Source organism: Microtus ochrogaster, chromosome 7, assembly GCF_000317375.1.
Source record: "Microtus ochrogaster isolate Prairie Vole_2 chromosome 7, MicOch1.0, whole genome shotgun sequence".
Taxonomy (NCBI): Eukaryota; Metazoa; Chordata; class Mammalia; order Rodentia; family Cricetidae; genus Microtus; species Microtus ochrogaster.
In genome coordinates, this window is record NC_022014.1 from 81984489 (window position 1) to 82000050 (window position 15562).

Here is a 15562-nt window from a genome sequence, read left to right on the forward strand (position 1 = left end):
AGAGACAGGTGCACAAACACCCACCCAATCTGTCACCTTCCATTTTCCCTCACCAGTGCCGAATTCAGATCCCAGGAAAGAGTGCTGAGGACAGCTGCCCATAAGGAAGGCCCTGTGTGTCCTCCTCACAGACGCCCTCCATGGCTACTGCCCTGAGAGCAGCCGCAGCTCACATATGGCCTCCTTGTACCCAGTACCATGCACGGATTCAAACCTTGTTATGTCCGGTGCCCCAATGTGGGTCTCTGTCTCTGTCTCCTTTCATCACCTGATGAAGGTTAATATTCAGGAGGATGCCTATATGTTTTTCTTTGGGTTCTCCTTATTTAGCTTCTCTAGGATCACTAATTATAGGCTCAATGTCCTTTGTTTATGGCTAGAAACCAAATATGAGTGAGTACATCCCATGCTCCTCTTTTTGGGTCTGGCTTACCTCACTCAGGATAGTGTTTTCTATTTCCATCCATTTGCATGCAAAATTCAAGAAGCCCTTGTTTTTTACTGCTGAGTAGTACTCTAATATGTATATATTCCATACTTTCTTCATCCATTCTTCCTGGCTTTGTAAGAGCCTAGGCAGTTTGGATGCTCAACTTACTAGACCTGGATGGAGGTGGGGGTTCCTTGGACTTCCCAGAGGGCAGGGAACCCTGATTGCTCTTCTGGCTTAGGAGAGAGGGGGACTTGATTGGGGGAGGGGGAGGGAAATGGGAGGCGGTGGCGGGGAAGAGACAGAAATCTTTAACAAATAAATGAAAAAAATAAATAAAATAAAAATAAAAAAAAAACCTTGTTGTCTTTGTCACTCATTTAGCCTAATGGGCATCACAGGATGCTCCAGGAGAGACACACAAGTCAGCTTGGGCCTCTGTCTCCCACCTGCCAGCCACGGTGCATATGCAACCCAACTGCTTCCTCGAGAAAGTACTGCCTGGTGTCGTGGGTGTGTACATTTGCCAAAACGGCAACACAAGAGTGTGTGTTCACTGCCCGCCTTGCTGATGAGTGTCCCTGATGAGGAAAAGCAAACCTGGCCTAAGTAGAAACATGAGTCTGCCAGCCCAGTGGTACCCAAAAAGCTCAGGTATGCATCAGGAGTAAGTGAGGGCTGGCCATTGAGCAGACGAGAGAGCTACCGTCTTCTGTAGACTTAGGAAAGGCTTTCAGTGCCTGGCCCAGCTCAAGGGTTGGAAACAAGAGCCGTAACCCAAACTCCCTGCCGTCCCCGTGCTGTTGTGTGGCCTCAGAGCTCAGCACCAGGCTGTGAGGAGGGATGGGATGTCCTAGCAATGGAGTGTGACAGCAAGTGCTGTGCACAGGAGACCCAGGTAAGGTCCTCATTTGTCACCCACACCCCTCCCCATGGAATGTTTCTGCTGGTTCCAGTCAGTGTGCTCACTCTGCTGAGTGTCCCACACAAGCTGGGGAGAAACTCAACCTCTCTCTGTGGCCAATAGGAAGCATTCTCCCACCCCCTGAAACTCCTGGGCTGTAGGGTCCCCAGTGCAGAAATGGCCAGCCACTCATCCCTACAGGTGGGAGGGGCAGCCAGACCCCACGGCACAGCATACAGTTGAGTACTGCCTGTAGCTGGCCTCATCTCCATGCGACTGAGCACATGGCTATCATGTGTGGTATATGTGATATAGGCATATATTATCATATGTATATGTAGGTGGTACCCGGCAGGTACAGCCAGCCCTAGAAGCTTCCTTCTTGTCGGACATGAACTTGGGAGTGGTTGAATAAATCATCCTGGGGTCAGGGTGAATTGCCATCTGTAGGAATAGCATACATATCTGCAATCCAACTGAGAAACATATATATAGATAAAATCAAATAATAATGCTGCCCTGGGAGACCCACTGAGCCTCAGCAGATAACATACCAAGGTCTCAAACAGGAAGAAGTCAAATCAAAGGGGTCCTGTTGGCCTCCTACTCTGCCTAAGCCTCTCTTTCTCCTTTCCTTCACCACCCACCTCCCCACCAAAGGGCCTGATCAGAGAGCACGGGATCAACACAGCTGTGTAGTGGGCTGGCTGGAAGGGGCCAACAGGTGCGGGATGCCTTAGGCACTGCTGCCCGGTCAGGTACAACCAGGCACAAGCGAGCTCTAGGGAAGAGAGCCAACAGAGACAGCCGCATGCAGGCACGTCTCCGCCTTGTTAAGGACCTTAACTTAGTTCTCCTGGCTATAATTATTTTAGCGTGGGAGACCAGTTCTGTCTCCAGAGTCTCAGAAGCACGATACCAAAATCTCACACTCTGTGGTCCTGGAAAATCCCCATTCTCTGGTTCCTTCCCTCCATGCAAGAGCTCCACAGGAGCGGGTGAAGGAGGCCTGGATGAAGGGCTTAATTCCTACTCGATGGCTTCCCTTAGAACAAGAGCAACCCAGGCTCTGCAGAGGCCTTGGAAGTAACCATGGCAACTCAGGGGCGTTTAAAACAATGTTTGTGAGTTTAGGGTTACTCTGAGCCTGGGTGGCTTAGGTGCTAGCCTTCTTTAAGGCAGCAGAGTCCAGAGCAACAGTTCTGGGAGCCCTGTGGGGGCAGTGTCCAAGGAACTGCCTCTAGGCTCCTGCTGCCTTCAGCAGGGTCTCACCTTGGCCCCAGAATCTCAGTCCCTGGCCCCATGCATCACAAGCGCACAGACATGCATATACACACACACACACACACACACACTCACCAAAATAAAAACAAACCACCACCAAACCATATACTACTGGGTGAGAAAAAGACACATTCGGGGGAGTGAAGAAGCCTTGGATTCAGTGCCGAGCAACACATCAGTTAGGTCTGGGGGCACATGCTTGTAACACTAGAGTGCAGAAGGAAGAATTAGGAGCACCAGAAGTTCAAGGTCATCCTCAGCTATAACTCCAGCTGGCGAGGAGCCTGGTATATGAAGGATCCAGGTGAGCTTAGTGAAGATAAACGCGGGTCATTGTCCCAGGACCACCCTTCTTCGAGTAGGGAGCAACAGTCAAGATCTACAAGGGTAGCCTCCTGCCTACGCACGGCCACACTTCACAAGCACACATGCATGCGAGCACGCACGTGCCACCAGTCACCAGGAGGGACTGCTGCAGCAGGCAGCACTGAAGTGCGACCTCCGTGGTGGCTGCAGTGTCAATGGCACAATGGCAGGGCCCGGCCCGGCCCTGCCTGCATTCTGCACGCTGAGTTTATTGCACACTGACTCTGAGGGAGAGAAGAGCGTGTGTCATGGCTGCTTCGGTGGCCAAGGCTGGGGCTGTGAAAAGGGGAAGAATTTTTTTTTTTAAAGGAAGAAAAATCCTAAATGGCCTTTCAGCCTTTCGGCGCACATAATTGTAGTATCCGAGTTAATGAAAGGCCTGGCCTGCTGGCTGGCTGAATAACCGCTAATGCCACAGCTCGGGCCTCACAGGGAGCAGCTCCATCTCCGTGTGGAAATCAGACCACAGTGGGGTGGCGGGAGGGGCGGAGAAGGAGGAGGGGAAACCTGCGAAATAAAGAGCGCTTCCAGGAACGACAAGTCTCCCACGCGGGATCATATTGGCAATTAGCCGGTGGGAGGCCTGCAGAGCGCTGGCATCTCCTCACCACAAAGACAAAGTTTCCTTGAGGAACCTGCCAGCATCTTCAAGGTACTGAAATAACACGCAGAACAAATGAAGAAGAATGACTGTAGGGTTTGGCTGCCGCTTTAAAGTCCGGCGCCTGGCAGCCTCACGAAGGCGCGTGAGGGTCAGACACGCAGAGAGGTCGAGAGAGTCCAAGAAATGTGCATGCACGTATACTCATGACATGATATACGTGCATGTGAGGGCAGGGACACGCAAGCGTTCATAAGCATGCACGTGTGCAATGCACCCAACACGCAGGATGCGTGTCCTCACATCCGCACACACATGCATGTGTGTGCCTCGACACCTAGCCATCTGTGCACACACACCCTGGAGTGTGGCTTTCACGTTGGCCAGACGCAGAGGATAAGCACACTGTAAAGGGGATACTGGGAATTTCCCCCCTAAGTCCTCCAGGGTGAACGGCATTAGTAAAAAGGCACAGGGGCTCCAGGCTCCAACTCGGGGAGGCTCAGAGCATATCGACCTCCCACACAGTCTCTTCTGGAATCTTCCGAGCCAAAGGATCCTGCTTAAAGGCCCTGGGAAGCAGCCTGCATGGCTGTCTGTGGAGGTGACTGATTTATCCCAGCCATCCTGCCTCCTAACAACCCGCTCTCCTCCAGGCCTGCACAGCTTTAATTGTCCATCAAGCGGGGCAGGGAGGGACCGTAAATCTTTCGTCCCGGCCGCCTGACCTCCAACAGCTGCCCCCTTGCCAGATCTCACCTGGAGAGCTGGCTTAGAAGGACAGAGAGGAAAATGGGGACCAGGCACGGGAGGAGAAAGTGATTGGGGGTGGTGTCACAGACACGGAGGGGACTTAGGACTGCGTTTGGCTGCTGTGACCTGAAGGTGGGCGCTGCATGGCAATGCTACAGCTGGAGTCTGAGTCAGGACCTCTTTTCCGAGGGTGCTGGCTAGGTGCAGTACCCTTCGAATTCTCCAGGAGGGATCACCCAACCCTGAGGCTAACTGTATCCCAGAGCTCCCTTGGCTAACTGTAAAACTGAACCACTCAGAAGGGAAATACTGGCAAAGGAGGTTTTCCTGAAGTCCTCATGATGTCACTAGACCAGACAGTGACCCAAGGACTTCCCGGGTATGCCTGGAGATCTCCGCATCCGGAAGCCCACCGTCCCCCATCCCCTGTCTGCACCAACAGCCCAGACATCTGTAATTCTGGTACACATTAACGTGTCTCAAAGTGGCAAGCGGTTTAAAGTTAGGAAGACTCCTTGCTCGCCTTTGCTTCCTAACACTCATTTGGTTTATGGAGAGTCATTCTTAGGGCCTGCAGTTCTCCAAGGCAGGCCTGTGTATCTTCTCCCTAGGATTTGAGGGGAACATACGGAGGAAGAGGAGAAATTAGTGTCCTGGAAGACGAGCGAGCTGACGACTTCTGAGGAAGGGTGGTCTGTGGAGGATTGGTGCCTTCAGCCTAGGAAATGTGACCCCACAGTTTAGTCCTGTCTGTTCTGAGGGGACTTGGGGCTGTGTTCAGCTGCTGTGACCCTAAGGGCTGGCACCCCAGCAACATCAGCTGCTGCTCAAGCATGGATGAGGGAGGAAAGACAAAGCCAGCATCTACAATACAATCAAGACACAGGCACCACCAGACAGACATTCTAATTTAAGGCAAGCTCGTCTAGAGTGCCTGCCAGGGGATGGTGCACAGTCAAAGCGTGTAGATTCTTTTAGTTTGTTGTTTGTTGTTTTTTTTTTTCAAGACAGGGTTTCTCTGTGTTACCACCTAGCTGTCCTGGAACTCACTCTGTAGACCAGGCTGGCCTCAAACACCCAGAGATCTGCCTGCCTCTGCCTCCCACGTGCTGGGATTAAAGAACCCAGATAAGAACCAGATGTTGTTCTTTATTTTAAAAAGTATTTAGTTGTGTATCTGTGCACTTACATGAGCATACATAATTTCAAGGACAACTTTGGGTGTGGGGGTGTCCTCCTCTGTAATGCTGCCCACCCCCTTTCAAACAGGGTCTCTCACTGGACTGGACTTCACCAACTGGGCTAGAATGACTGGCTAGTGAGCCCCCAGGGTCCTCCCCATTGTTGGGTTACAACCACCTGCCACCATGCCAGCCGCTTACATGCTTTCTGGGGTTTGAACTTGGGTCCTCATGCTTGCAAGGCAAGTGCCTTACCAGCTGAGCCACCTCTCCAGTCCCTATTTGTCTGAGTGTCCTAGGATAAGATGCATGGTGAGAAAGAAAGACATGCGTGCTGGCAGACAGCTCTCTGATGTTCCTCTCAGACTCTATAGGCCAGGGAAAGAACAGTACCCCCCATAACAAACACGTCATCACCCTCCAACTTCTGTCCCTGTCTTCTGGGCACCACTAAAGGCACGCAGCTGTCTCAGTATCAAGCGAGCTGCCTTGTGGGCTGTCAAGGAGTGTTGATTACAATATTACGCCACTGACAACCATAATTCTCACCTTAAGTTCCTCCGGTACCTCTCTTTTCTGCTAAGATTCCAAAGCACTTGACTAATGTACCCTCGGATAGCACTGCCTCGAGGCCCCATTACAGGCCTTTAGAGAGAACACAGGGAGGAAGCTTGAGATCCCATGCCCACCCGCAGTGCGCCGGCAGCCTGTGCAGGCAGCCCCTGTGGGCCTGGTTCCCCCTTGCCTGCCCCTGCATCATTCCCCCCACCAGCTGAGCTTAATGGCATCTCCTCCGCGAGGGAGCGTCGATATCTCAGGGAGGCGGGGCCACTCTCTGTTTATGTCTAATGGGTCTCTCAGAGCTACGCTTTGCTTTTTCATGTGCGGAGTCCTGAGACCCCAGAAACATCTCCATGCTGCGCGTGGGGTGAGGCGGATTCTCTCAGCTCAGGAGGGAATGCCCTAGCGGCCGGTTACAGGCACAGAGGCATCCAAGATGGTGGGGATGGTGATCGTGACAGTCCTCCTCCGAGCTGGCTGTGAAAGGCACCCCATCCACATAAAAAGCCAAAGTGCCCACTGTCCTACCAGTGCCAGGTGTGGTTTCCCAGATTCCCAACAGGAGGGGAGGCAGGAGGCACACCCAGCGGGCACTGACCCCCAGGGCACTGTGACCCCGAATGCAGTCATTTTTGGACTGGACCTCAGTCTCCCACCCAGCCACAGGTTCTCCTGAGTATGAGCTGCCAGGTTCTAACCTGGTCACCCCCCACACACACATACACACACAGGTCATCATAGCAAGGAAGGGTCATCTGGCATCCCTGCATCACTGTGATGCTGAACAAGGTCCTGTCACCTGTGAGGTCACCTGTGCAGGCACCTGTGAGGGCACCTGTGCAGGCACCTGTGTGGGCACCTGTGAGGGCACCTGTGTGGGCACCTGTGTGGGCACCTGTGAGGGCACCTGTGTGGGCACCTGTGAGATCACCTGTGCGGGCACCTGTGTGGGCACCTGTGAGATCACCTGTATGGGCACCTGTGAGATCACCTGGAGCTACAAGAAAATAGGATCATCTCAAAGCCAGGCAGCAGTTCTGAAGTTCCCTCATCCCTGACCCTCATGGACCCCAGCCCATGCTTGCTCCCCTTCCACCTCCCCCAAGCAGGTGTCACCTACACAGAGGTCTAAACCAGACAGGCCCGGAGCCTCAGTGGAGCACCTGCAGCTGCAGTGATTGTCTTGGGTGATGCAGCCAGCAAGCCTGTGTCCCCTACTATAACAGGCTGCAGCCAACCAGTCAGGACCAGAAGCCAGCTCGGGCCCCACCGTCCTTGCAGACAGCACAACACGGGTGTGTGGACCATCTCCCACACACAGGCTCTGTAGTCTTGTAAATAGTTTGCGCCCACCTTTGCTTTTCCCAGGACTGTGTTCTTTTGCATTGTCCATCCGACTGTTCCAGGTGACGGACAGGTGCTTCTATTTTTTTCTTTTTCCATTTTCATGTGTGTGTGGTGCTTCTGTGTACGGGTGCATGCTTGCATGTGGAGGGGCACACATGTGGGCGTGGGTACAAGTCATGTGTAGGCTGAGGTTGATGTCAGGAGCCATCCTCGATCTAGATCATCCTTCCACCTCGTTCGCTGAGTCAGGGCCTCTCAATCAAACCCAGAGCTCACCAATATGGCTAGTCTCGACAGTCAGCTTGTTCTGAGGATCAGCTACCTCTGCCTTTCAAGGCTGGAATTACAGCAGACAACCATACCCACCCGGAATTCCACTTGGGTTCTGAGGATCTGAACCCACGTTCACACTGGCACACCGAGCACTTTCACCACTGAACATCTCCTCAGCCTGCCCAAGCCTTCGCATGAGTTGGGACACTAGTGGAGGTCATTAGGAGCCCACACGCACACGGAGAAGAAAGCACCAAACTCAGTTTCCCCCCTCGCCTTAGATCTCAAGGTGATGGTAACGTGGGGATTGCACAGTGTGTGCTGACCTCCTGTGAACCTGTAGGAGGTCACCCTGAGCAGCTGGAGGTGAGGTTCTATGGCAGAGGACTTGCCTGGCGTGTATAAGGCCCTGGCTCCAGCCCCAGCATGACAAAAAATAAATAATACGTTTTTAAGTCCTCTTGATGTGTCTCTGATAGAGACAAGGTCCTTCTCACAGCTACAAGCACCAACAGGAAAGAGGGATGAGAGGCAGGAGTCACCAGCAGGCCCTTCAATTTAGACCCTGGGGTGTTACCTGGCACTCAATTCCTAAGGAGACTATTCCAGAAACAATACAGACCTTTTTCCCCTTTAGCACAGTGAACAAACAAACCACTCATCTGAACTCAGAATTTTGAACTGTTAGAATTGAGTGAGAAATGACTTTTTTCATGTTTTATTTTATTTTGTACATATATATGGGTATATATGTGTGGATGCGGATGTCTTTAAAGTCCAGAGGTGCCTGATGCCCCTGGAGCTGGAGGTACAGGCGGTTGTGGGCTGTCTGATGTGGATGTTGGGAACTAAACTCAGGTCATCTATAAAAGCAGTACACACGGCTGAGCCACCTCTCTAGCCCAAGAAATCACAGCTAAGTGTAAATCTTGTTTCTAACCGAATCCATCTTTTTAAAATTATTGTATTATTTTATAGGTGTGTATGTTTGTCAGCACATGACTGTGCACTCTATGTATACAGGGCCTGCCTTCAGAGGCCAGAAGAGGGCACTGGATCCCCTGGAACTGGAGTTACAGGGGCTATGAGCCACCATGGAGGTGTTGGGAATTGAACTCTGGTCCTCTAGAAGATTCGCCAATGCTTTTTACCACTGAGCCATTACTCCAGCCCCCTGATCCCATCTTTTTTTTTTTTAACACATGTAAAGCTCATGTCTTTGGGCTTCAGTAGAATTTATAGAGAGTCTCATTTGAGAGCAGCCAGCTTGTCTGCCCTCATCTTCCTTGCCTTGGAGAAAATACCTCTGCCACACAAGGTCAAGCACCTGAACCGTTGCTTTCTTGGAACCCTAAGACACCCCTAAGACAGTGAGGACAACAACCATTTCTGCTGTCTTCACCTTTCCATCTCAGCTGGTGGCAAAGACAAGGAGGCCTCAGTGAGCGGAGCCCAGCCCTTGGTGTCTGAGCTGTTCACAGACAGAAATCTGAATGGATCTTAGGTCTGTGCACCACTGTCCTGGCTGCCCAGTGGCTAAGACCCTAATGTGAGGATACATGTTAGGCTTTGTTTAAGTGAAGGGAAGTTTTAAAGCAAGGCCATGTGCCTTGGAGAAGAAAAGGCACCTAGGTCCACCTCTGGTACAGGAGGTCACTTTGTAATCTCAACTCCCATTCCCCCGCTGCACCAAGGACAACCACAGTGACGGGAAGTGGCACCTGTCTGGACACAGGCAGTCTCTTTAGCTGCAAACCGGGCTGATTTCTAAAAGAGCTATGTGCTGGTTTCAGTGAGATGCTCCAATAGTCTTGGATATCTAGTTACTCAGTCCCCGGTTGGTGACATGTGTGCCCTTCTTCAAGGAAACATGTCATTGAGGGTGGATTTTGAGAGTCTCACGACCCCTCTCTGCTTCCTGCTTGCAGGCCAGGTTGCACGCCCTCAGCTTCTTGCCCCTGCCTCCGTGCCTTCGCTCCACCATCACGGACCCTTAGCCCTCCAGCATCATTAACTCCAAGAAAACGCGTCTTTCTACAAGTTGCCTTTGCCATGGTGTTTTATTGCAGCCATAGGAGATTATTTAATAGAGGTTGCAGCCGACAGTTCTCATGACCTGGTCCCTCTGTGGGCTTCCAGGCACAGCCCAGCAGCGTATGAAGGAGCAGCACCCCTATCCAGGCAGCAGCCCAGCAGCCAGTGGAGACCGCGTGTGGAGGAACTAGTAGAGAGGGCAGCAGCCCTCCACCATGCTTCTGGCCCCCAGACTGGTGACAGGCCTCTGTCTGCACAGCGAGCAACGCGGTGAGCGAATATGCACTCCTCGAGACACGCATAGTCTCCTTCTAGTAGGAATGCTTTCTGGCCTCAACTAAGGGGGTCTCGAGAAAAAACCGTGATGGAGACTCCTCTGCCCTCAGGCCGGACAGGATACTAAAGACCTCCCAGGGGTTGGTATAGTAAGGGGAGCAGAGGGCTGTCTCAGTCAGAGGAGGTGGGAGCTGGCCATGTACCATGCGGAATGGAGATCAGAAGCAAAGGAAGGTGGTTTTCTTCTATTTTTACTCCCAAAGAGTTTTCTGTAGTCTGCAGGTCCTTTCTTCAGGAGTGTGTGTTAGGGAGGTGGAGGGGAACAGCCCACCTCATCCTTGTTCTCTCTCTCTCTCTCTCTCTCTCTCTCTCTCTCTCTCTCTCTCTCTCTCCCCAGCCTCTGTGCCATGGCCTCCTTGCCAAGCAATCAAGAGAGATGGCAGATGGAGGCAGGAGGGTATGGAGAGCTTGCCCCTCAGCCCTGGAACCAGCAGCAGCCAGATGACATGCAGCCAGGGAAGCCAAGAGGCACAAGAGCCTTGGCCTGCAGAGACCAGGCCCCTCCCACAGATCTCCTCTTTGCTTTTGAAAAACACAGATATGGAGACTTTATGTCTACAGACACTGTGGACCCGAATCTGACAGGAAGGCACACTCAGAGATGATGGCATCGTTAACACCAGCTTCAACTTGATGTAAACCTAGAGCCGCCTGGAAAGAGGGAACCTCAGTTGAAGAGCTGCCCAGATCAGGCATGTCTGTAGGACATTTTCTTAATTGCTACTTGATCCAGGAGTACCCAGCCCACTGCTGGGGATGCCAGCCCTGAGCAGGTAGTTCTGGGCTGTATAAGAAAAGTAGTGGAGCAAGCCAGAGGAAGCATTCCTCCACGGTCTCTGCTTGAGTTCTTGAATGACTTCTCTCAGTGATGGACTATAATCTGTAAGATGTGATAAACCTCTTCAAGTCTCATTTGGTCAGAGTTTCATCACAGCAATGGAGAAGCAGGCTAGAACAGACCCCAAACGCAAAAGAAAAGCCTTTCTTTTCCCAAGTCATGCGACCTCCTCTTGCTGACCATCCCTCCCAGTTCAGCTTCTCCCTCTAGGGTCCAACCTCTGTGCAAACGCAGTGTGTGTGTGTGTGTGTGTGTGTGTGTGTGTGTGTGCGCGCGTGCGTGTGCACGCGCACTTGAGCTTGCCCCAGGCTGCCAGAGGAAACAATCTCACATGTAGTAGCAGATCTTAATACTCTTCATTATCTCAAGTCACCTTCTGAGGCATGTTTTGGTGTCAAGTGAGTGTTGGGGAAAGCTGTGATAACACGGTAATTTACTAAGAGCGTGGCACGGAAGAGCGTGATTATCAGGTACGTCAGAATGGGTCCCTGGGCGTTCCTGCCAGAATGCTACTCCTCCAGCAGTGGCGCTGGCATGGAGCAGGCCCTATATACACCTAGGAATCGCTCGCATCCCGCCACTGGCAGCTACCCTGACTCTCATGGGCAATGGCGGGAAATCCCAAAAGCATCCACCCAACCCAGCAAGAACCAGGGTTGGAGGAAGGAGAGTGAAGCAGAATATAAAAATCAAAAAAGAGACCCTGCCGCCTCAGACAGCAGCGGACTTCAGAGAGGCAGCAGAAAACAAGATGTTTAGGCTGCCTGAATGTTTCATGAACCTGTGAAAATATCGGGCTGCTTTAGAGAATAAGGGGTGGTAGGCAGCTAATCAAAAAGATGTTGGTGCAAATGGGAGGTGTCTGCGAAGCTAGGGCCCACGCAGGCAGGAAGACCTGCAGCAGGCGAGGACGCAGGGGGGGGGGGAGGCGGGCTCCCCGGCAGAAACGGCTCCATGCAAGGGGGGGGAGCTTTGGAGATGGTCTCCACCCTCCCCCTTCACTTGTTTAAAAATAAAAAATTCCTCTCCGTGCGTCAGCTGCGTGCCAGGCTCCATTTGTCTTTATAACAGAGTACCAGGCAGGAGTGAAGGAGATAAATAAACACAGAGAGACAACCGACCAAACCTCACTGGCTCACCGATGGACTGGGGGAGGTGAGCCTCGTGCCGCAGTCACTGAGAAATAACATTTCAATCTTGATCCATGCCCACCGACAGATTCGCCTCCCCTTACTGCCCCGGTTATCCCCCTCCCTGGTCATCCATGTTCCCCCTATAGTCTCCCCTACACACACACACACACACACACACACACACACACACACACACACACACTTCTGTGTTTGACAGATGCTCTACTGGACCAAGCCTTCCTGTTCAATCCCACAGTCTATCCAGGTCCAAAAGATGTTCTGCACTGTGGGGGAGGGAAGGGCAAATCAACCAGACCTTTACCCTGAGGAGCAGGGCCTAAGCTACCCAGCAAGGGAACAGGATACCAGCGCATACCCAGACATCCAGTCCTTCCTTCTCTCTTGAGTGGCTGCACACTGGGGAACGGTTCCCAGGAGGCCTCCTTGCTGTAATTACCTCTGCGATGGCCTGGATTGCCCTGATCCTGGTGACACAGGGTCTCCTCCTCTACCCTCCAAGCAGGGTGAGGACCAGCATGCCCCCTCTCAGTGGTCCTAGGACACAGGCAGAAGTGGCAGGACAGTGGAACAGGGGCAGCTAAGCCCTGGACCTGTCCTTGGTGCTGCCGCCCTCTGCGCCCCGGCTGAGTGCAGGTCGGCCTTCGCTCACCCAGACCAGCTGCGGCTCTGCCTGAGGTCGTGGAGCTTTTGCAGGGAAGGCAACGAAATAACATTGCTGGAGGCCCGATCTATAGGGACTTTCCTAGACTTCGGCATCTTCCTATGCCTTAGGCGACCTGACTGGGGGAAGGAGGTGGGGGGAAAGGAACACTTAGGTATCACTTAGGCGTAGGCCTCAAGGAGGACAGCACAGAGTAATTGTCCAGGTTCTCTTTCATTGGCAGGAATGAAAAGGCGAGCAGAGCCGTGAGAAACGTTGATTCTGTACCAGAAATCCTCAATGGCTCTGTGCAAACATCCTGCATGACCTGGTCCACCCTCCCCTGGCACTCAGTTGCCTTCCTGGGAGCATCTGATGGGGCCTGACGTGCCCCCTGCAGCTCTGCCTCGGCTCTCTAGTCTCTTGTAGGCTCCCCATCTACCCCCTCTCCGTCATCAGCGTGGGGACAGCCCAGCATTTCCAGAAGCTCCAAGTCTAGCCGGGAAAGGAGGGGTTAAGCGCTGCTTCTCCGAGTGTGCAGTGCGCTCAGCTCCCACGCAGGGAGGCCTCTGGTCCCCCCGGAGGGCGGAGGCGGCTGTTCGGTCCTCCCTCCGGGCCCAGGGGAGCTCCCTGCCCGCGGGAGATGGAGGGTCTGGTCCTGAGAAGGCACCCCCTGCCCCATGCGCCCACCCTGCAGCGGCCCTGGCCACCTGGCAGTCACCAGCGCCCGCTTCCATCAGCAGGCACCTTCTCTACAACTTTCTCCTTCCCAATAGTCGCTCACCTGGAGGGTCTGGTTTTAATTAGTGTAATATCCCCGTTACCAGCTCGGTCTGATTAAGACATCCGCCCCGATTCGCGACGCGCACTTAATGAGCACGTTCTGCCGTAATGTTTGTACTCCCCCCCCCATTTTATTTTTCAGACCAGTAAAACCAAAGCTGGTTTCTGCTGAAAGATCTCATTACCTGAGACCCTACTCCATTAGCCCCATACCTGCCCGGACGCTCTGAGCCCCCAGCCTCCCCGCTGCGTCCTGAGGTGTTCCCAGCCTAGCCAGCGTTTGTGACAGAAAATTAACTACCCTGCGCGCACCAGAAGGCACTTCACCTCCAGCTGGAGGAGGAAGGGACTTGCCCAGAAGGAAGGATCCCTTAGTCCGGAGCCTTAGCTTCCACTGTGGGTGTCTCTCGCGCGCATCAAGAGACTACGGGCGCCACGGGCGTCCTTTTTAAAAGTGACCATTAAATAATTAGGTGCCTCTGAGAAGCAGAATCCAAAAGGGGGAGCTGGGAGGTGCCTCTACCATCCAGGACTCTCCTCACCTCGATGCGCTCCCCCCAACACACACACACACACACACACACACACACACACACACACACACACACCAGCCAACGACGACGTCAGTGGGCTTCAGTAACAGCCAACCCCCAACCTCATGTGAGACCCAGGATCGGTCGGCTCCAGCTATTTAATGGGGGTCTCAATGCCCCTCTGGTGGCCGTACCTTGCTCCGGGTACAGACTGGGTGCGGGACCAAATCGGCCAGGACACTGAGGGAATGCGTGTCAATGAATAAGAGCGAAGCTTCCCCACAGAGCCCCCAAATGAGCGCCCACCTGAAGTCAACCCCTGACGCCACTCTCCCGAGGAGAGCCCCAGGCAAACCCCACCACCTTCTGTGGCCACTCAGAAAGTTTGGGCAAGGGGTGTGCAGGCCACCTTAGCAAGGCTTCCCTAGCCAGGCTGTCCCAGCCCTGTAGCTGCGCTGTAGCAAGCAGCAGCCTCAGATCCATGCTCACGCTGCCACTGGGAAGACTCAGCCCCGAGCGCCCCCAGCTCACGGGCTGGAGGGCCCTGCGCACCATCCGCTCCCGCTGCTCAGTTCCACGCACGCCGGGGCGCTGCGGGCCCTGGTACCCCCAAGGGAATCAAGGGAGACCTTAGCCCTCCCACAACTCCTTAGTGTCTTAGTCCTTGGGTAGGTTCTCCTCCCGCTGGACCCCAGCAGCCCTTCCTGGCCTAGGAGTGGAAAGAGAGTCACGCCGCAGCGCAGCAGGGTCGCCAGCACCGCTTCCAGCCGCGCGGGTTGGGGCCGCCTCCCAGATGCGCCCCGCGGGCCGGGATCTCCGCGCGCCACGGCTTCCCCTAGTCTGGGAGTTCCCAGAGCCGGGCATTGTGCCGCCGCCGCCGCCGCCACGGCCACGCAGCGCGCGGGACTCCCCGGTGTCTCCATGGAGCCTGACCTCGGGCCTTCCCATTCACAAAATCTCCCCTCTGGTTTCCCGGCTGAGCCGGGAGCCGCGACCTCAGCCCCCGCAGAACTCGGAAACCCCGACCTCGCACGCGAACCCTTGACCCCCAAGGGCGCCACCCTTTCCCCATGCGACCTCAGGTCTGTCCCCTGTCTCGCTCCACAACCCCGCGTCCTCGCCGGCCCCGCCTCCCCACTGCGGGGTCCCGAGCGCCCCTCCCTGGGCCGTACCCACAGCCCCAGCCGCCTCCTCGAGATGGTCGTGACCGAGGTGGAAGCCCAGGGTCTGGCTACTCACGGGTTCAGCGCTCCCCGCGGCAGGTGACGGGGCCCCGGCGGCCATGCCCCAGCTGCATCCCCGCTGCCCCGGCAAGCCGGCGGCAAGGGACGCGAGAGGCCGGCTTGGAACGGTGGTGGTGGCGGCGGCGTCTCCGGCGTCCACAAGAGCTGCTGGGGCTGGTGCCCGGCTGCTGTCCGAGGAGGTTTCCGCTGGCTCTAGAGGAACGGCTCCTGCTCCGTGTCCCCGCTCCGCTTGCCTCGCCGACACACTCTCTCTCTCTCTCTCTCTCTCTCTCTCTCTCTCTCTCTCTCTCTCTCTCTCTC

The 15562-nt window shown here is 54.3% G+C and overlaps 1 protein-coding gene across 1 annotated transcript in view; it reads right to left on the minus strand.

The window, feature by feature from the left end:
- Rbfox3 (RNA binding fox-1 homolog 3) overlaps positions 1-15549 on the minus strand; it is a 439196-nt gene extending 423647 nt beyond the window's left edge. Inside the window, exon 1 of the mRNA XM_026780957.1 lies at positions 15258-15549. The gene's annotated coding sequence lies outside the window, so the exon portion shown is untranslated. The remainder of the gene's footprint in view (positions 1-15257) is intronic.
- Positions 15550-15562: the final 13 nt, after the last annotated feature.